Source organism: Rhinolophus ferrumequinum, unplaced genomic scaffold (assembly GCF_004115265.2).
Source record: "Rhinolophus ferrumequinum isolate MPI-CBG mRhiFer1 unplaced genomic scaffold, mRhiFer1_v1.p scaffold_87_arrow_ctg1_1, whole genome shotgun sequence".
Classification (NCBI taxonomy): Eukaryota; Metazoa; Chordata; class Mammalia; order Chiroptera; family Rhinolophidae; genus Rhinolophus; species Rhinolophus ferrumequinum.
Genome location: NW_022680445.1, coordinates 2,682,412 through 2,688,318, shown reverse-complemented (window position 1 = coordinate 2,688,318; position 5,907 = coordinate 2,682,412).

The window sequence follows — 5,907 nt, the reverse complement described above, 5'->3', positions numbered from 1 at the left end:
ATAAATAATAAGCATAAGAGATTAAAAATTATGTGGTATGGTAAAGGTGATAAGGACAAAGCAATACTTTAAGAGACCAGGGAAAAGGGGATGAGGAGGGCAGGAGTAAACTGAAGAATTAAGTAGGATGGTTTGGGTCCCTCTTCCTGAGAAGGTGGGATCGGAGAAGCACTTGAAGGGAATGAACCAGTCTGACGGAAAGGCTGGAGCAAAGGTCCTGTGGCATGTTTGAGAAACACGACGGGAGTCAGTAAGTCTGGAGTGCAGTGAGTGAGGGGAAGGAGAAAGAGATGGGTCCAAGCCTGAGCAGAGGTGTGGATGAGCGGCCTCGGGAATGAGTTTGGGAAGGTCTGCCCTCTACTGTCACCACAACTGTCATTTCTGCCCAGACATCCTGATTGCTGCATCACAGTCTCAAAAACTCTATTCCACAAAAAAAAATTCCTTGGGGGATTGTAGGAGGTGATTAGCAAATAGAATTAGGCAGAATTCTCTGGTTAAATGTGGACTTTATTCATTTTTCTCAATCGAAGTAACCCAATAACAACTTCTAAACAGAGCGGAGTGGAGTGGAAGTTCCTCGCCTCGGTGCCAGTAGGTCTGGATTTGTGATCCCAGTGCTATCACTCTCAAGCTGTGTGACCTGGGCAGGTTGGTTCTCCTCTCTGAGCCTCTGTTTCCTTAGCTCTAAAGTGGGGATGGTAATCAGTACCTGTTATAGGCCGAATTGTGTTCTCTCCAAACTTGTATATTAAAGTCCTTGCCCCAGTACTTCAGAACGTGACCCTATTTGGAGTTAGGGTCTTTATAAAGGTAATTAAGTTACAGTGAGGTTATTAGCATGGGCCCTAATCCAATGTGCCTGTTGTAATTTATGAGAAGTGGAAATTTGGACACAATCATGCACGGAAGGAAAACTATGTGAGCACACAGGGAGAAGACAGCCATCCACACGCCAAGGAGAGAGGCCTCGGAGAAACCAACACTGCTGACACCTTGATTTCAGACTTCCGGCCTGCAGCACTGTGAGGAAATGACTTTCGGTGTTGAAGCCCCGCAGTGTGTGGACTTTCGTGATGGCAGCCATTGCAGACTAATCCAGGACCCCAAAGGGTTGTTATAGGGTGTGCTTTTTGGTTACTGGCTCCCAGAGCAGATTTGTTCTCCCCTCAGAGGCGCGTGCTCCTCACTGGCAGAGATCCTGCCAGGAACAGGCACGCCCAGGCATAAATGCCAGTTTTTACTTTTTCCTTCATGGAAAATATTTTTTCATAAAATAGACAAGACTGCAATTTAAATTCCATTTGCACATCCCTTTTGATTTTAGTATATGCAAACACATAAAAGTAATATAGAAGTATAGTTAACAATGAAACTTCATAGAAAAGTATAAATTGGGGGCGAGGGGAAGTCCCTCTCTCCATGCTTCTGGCCTCTGCTGTGTGCTCAAAGGTAAGCACCGAATACAGGTTACTTATGGATCCTGCCAGGAAAATGTTTCATTCATTTATCAGAAAACACAGGTGTTTGAATCCTTTAAAATTTTACATAAAAGACATCAAACTCTGCGCGGAGTACCACCCCTCTCCCTTAATCTCTTGCAGATCTTTTCCTATCAGCCGTACAGATCTGCCTCAGTCTCCTGGGTTGTACAAGATAACTCACATCATTCAATGCAAAGGGCAGGTGCTTCCAGGGAGGGAGACAAAATGCAGGCTCTCCACAAGGTCCTCAGAAACCTGGCTGCCTGTACCCCTCTGCTCTGAAATCCCCAGAAGCATCTTCACCTGAGAGTGGCTGCAAGATGTCGCCAGTGGCTGTTAGGAGTGTGTGTGTGTGTGTGTGTGTGTGTGTGTGTGTGTGTGTGTGAATTTACAGTTATAGGAGAAGGGGAGAAAAGAGAGAGAAGTAGTCTTTCCCTCTGAGTGTGTAGCATCTTTGAAGTCAGGCCGAGCTAACTTAAGTCATGTACTCCCCTTAGACATGACTGCTGCCAAGGAAACGCCCTGTGCAGACTGGCCTAAAGGAGCCTCCGCTAGCGAGACATGGAGGGGAGGCCTGAGTGTGGGTTCCTGAGAAGAAGGGGTATGGAGAGTAGGTCGGGGCCAGCAGTGTCTGCAGGGTAGGATGTATCTTGTTTGCACAGAACTGCATATATGTGTGTTTAAGTGTGTACAGGTAGGAGCTGCGTGAAGCTCACTAACAGTGGTTATCTTTCGTTAGCCGTTTCACTCTTTACAATGAACACATTTACATTTTACAAAACAAAAATAATAATGTCCCACCATAAAGCAACCATTCCACAAATCACCACCTAGAACAGAAATAGGATAATTGTCTTTTCCCATGAGCATGCAGAGTTTTATGGTAATCTCTATGATAACATTATAAGAAGTAATTATTCCAGACACCTTTGAGACATGGGTCATTGACTGCAAGCTGGTATGAATTCTGCTTTGCCGTGTTATCTACCTGCCATATGCCTGCTCTGTGCTAGGAGCTGGGAGTTCAAAGATGAAAGTTTTCTACCTCTCCCCCAATGGTGCGTGGAGCCTATTGGGGTAGGACAACACATGCAAATAGAAGAACTGAGGCACCACGTGGCTATTTTCATGAAAAGTACAGGGCCACAGAGAGGAAGTGATCCATGGGTTGGGAGAAGCTGAGGAGAGGCTGCAGGGGGCGTGATGTCAGAATTGAGTGGGAATGATCATAGGAGGTGGGTGCCTGGCATACCCACCAAGGAACGGGGCCACCTGCAGGCCATTCTCACTGCAGGCCAGCGTCATGGCTAGTCTCTGAACTGGAGGGTAGGCCAATATCTTGTATTCGTTTTCTCTTGTGTGTGACAAATTGCCAAAACTTTGAGGGCTCAAAACGACATCCATTTATTATCTCACAGTCTGTAGTTCAGAAGTCCAGCAAGGCATGGCTAGTCTGATGCTCAGAGTCTCACGCTGTGAAATCAAGGTATCGGCAGGGCCATGTTTCTCTCAGGTTCAGGGGAAGAAGTTGTTTCCAGGCTCAGTCAGGTTGTTGGCAGAACTAAATTCCTTACAGCCCCTTCTATCTTGGAGGCGGTAATCCCGGCCAGGCCCTGAGGCCTTCCTGGGTTTCTGGTATCTCTTGCCTCCCCTTCTGCCTTCCTCTTCTTCTTCTTCCTTTTTTTTTTTAAGTTTATTGGGGTGACAGTTATGAGTAAAATTATATAGATTTCAGTTGTATAATTCTGTATCACATGATCTATAAATCACATTGTGTGTTCACCACCCAGAGTCAGTTCTCCTTCCATCACCAAATATTTGATCCCCCTTACCCTCTGGTAACCATTAAACTATTGTCTGTGTTTATGAGTTTTTGTTTCTTCATTTGTTTGTCTTGTTCTTTAGTTGTTTTCAGTTTTATATACCACATATCAGTGAAATCATATGGTTCTCTACTTGTGCTGTCTTACTTCACTCTGCCTTCCTCTTCTGCATTTAAGGACTCGTGTGATTCCACTGGGCCAACCTCCATAACCTAGGATAATCTCTGTTTTAAGGTCCACTGGTTAATCACCTGAAGTGCATCTGCAAAGTCTCTTTTGAGGAGTAAAGTAACAGATTTACAGTCCAGGGGATTAGGATCTGCGATGTTTGAGGGGAGTCATAATTTTGCCTGCCACAGCCCTGGACCTGAACCTTGGCAACCATCAATACCTAGCACAGAGTCCTGATGAACCACCCAGAGGGACACCAGGCCTCCTGCCAGGTGACCAGGGCCAGTCCCAGCCCCACCAGGCCTCTTCTTCCTCTGGGAGGTGTCAGTGAAGTTGGTTGGTACAGAAGCCCAGAACCACCTGCCCTGTGGCCAGTACCAATTTATGAAGTGGCCTGCAAGTATTTATTATTATTGTTATTATTTTAAATTTGTGGCCAACATTTTAAAAAATGAGGTCTCATGAAAATCGAGATTTGTGCTTTCTTTTCGAAATTCCGGAGCTCTATCAACCCTGAGTTCCTGGCTGGGCTGGAAGTGGGGGCACCCCAGGGGAAAAGAGAGTGTCCTCCTCCTTTCTGCTTCAAGAAGCCCCACTCTGATCCCACTCCCAGCTCTCCCTGGGCTCCACTAAGATGTGGAGGGAACCAGCATTTACTGGACACCCGCCAGTGGCAGGCACTTAATATTTATTAACTCATTTATTCCCCCAAACAACCCGGGGAGGCAGGACTTATCCCTGCTTTACTGATACAGAAAGTTCTGTATGGTCACCGTCCCAGAGCACAGGGCAGTGCCCTTTGCCAGGTGGCCTCTTCTCTGCCGCCAGCCTGATGTCCACCCTGCCTCAGACCCTCAGGCGCCCCCGCCCCTGGCTAGTGGGGAAGGGGCCAGAGCAGGGAGCCAGTCCGATGCCTGGGGCGGTCCGTGTAGTCACGTGAAAGACCCAGTGGAGCGCTAATCAGATAGAGTTTGCGGGCGCCAGGCCGCTCACATCCCTCCAGCGATGCCCGGGACCCGCCTTCATGGTCCTCGCCTGCAGCCCGGGCATGTGCCGCGGGCCCCGGAGGCAAGGAGGGCCGCGCACTGCGCTCGCAGGGTACGCGAAGGTTCCAGGTGACAGCGACCGCACAAAGCCAGAGCCAGCTGCCAGTGTGGGGGCGGACTGTGCGAAGGGAGCGCGCGGGCGCCTTCTCCGGGCTCCTCAGCCCTCTGGGTCGGGGCGCTCTGGGGGCCGCTGTCCCGCGAAGCGCACGGCCCACTGGGCACACGGCGAGTCGGGAGGGGCGCTGTCAAGCCCGCACCGGAGGCCCATCACAGCCGTTTCCACAGGCAGGGCCGAGGTGGAATCCAGCCCCGGTGCCCCACGCCTGAGGGGCTGTGCCAACCGCCCTGCGTGCTCTCGGTGAAGGCAGGAAAACGACCAAGGGTCCCTGTGCAGGGAAAAGCCCGCGTGGCAAGAAGGCTGCAGGATATGGGCTGGGAGCACCAGTGCAGCCCCTGCTGCTCTGATCCCCTCTGACCAAGGGCTCCGTTTTACCTCCAACAGCTTGAACTTAGTTGGAAGAGTTGGACCTTCAAAGCGGTCCTTCTTCGTTCTTCCTTTTGCTGGACAAGAACACACAGTGGAGAGGGAGGCTGGGTGCCAGTGGTGGGAGCCTCAGCTCTGATACAGGAAATCTTAGCTGGGATTTTACAAGATGCTGGGGCTGTCATCTCCTGGAGACTCTGGTTTCCCCTCTGAAAAGCAGGGGTGATAAATCGCACACAGCCCTGGAGGAGTTGGGAATACTGTGTAGGTCAGCCTGGGGTACAGTGCCTGGCACGTGTAATGACAGCCAGGCTCTAGGCCCAGACATGAATGGTCTGGGTCCATTCATGTGTCTCTCCCTTTGGTTGTTGTGCAAGTGTGAGGGGGCTGAGGGTGTTTTAGCCTGTCTTCCTCTTCTTAGCTGCACTCCCTCAGCTCCCCTCTGCTACATTGTGGTCCCTGCCTCTTCTCCGTGGGCTCCCGCAGCCTGCTCAAGATGGTCCACAGGGCAGCCTTGTGCATGGGGTTAAAAGCCCTGCTGGGAGCATTGGCCTCCCTCTCTGGCCTGCTGGTCTCCGAAAGGGCTAGGCTACGTCCAAAAGGTGGATTTCCTTAAGGGAACAGGCAGAGAAGAGCCGGCCAAAGAGAAAGGAGAAGGATTCTTGGTCCCTACCTCTTACCCAAGTCAGGTCTTGCTCCCCTCAATCTACAAAATGATGGGCCTCACTGAGATGGCTAGTGTTGTGTGCAAAGAAAAAAAATTTTTTAGCTTGAGAATGTCGATTTTTTTCCCTCTGTGGACTTAATGCTTCTTGGTCTAAATAAGAGAACAATGTAAAGAACTAATCGTTTGAGGCCTCAAGAAATGCAAGGAGGGCTGACAATGGCCCAGATTCCTG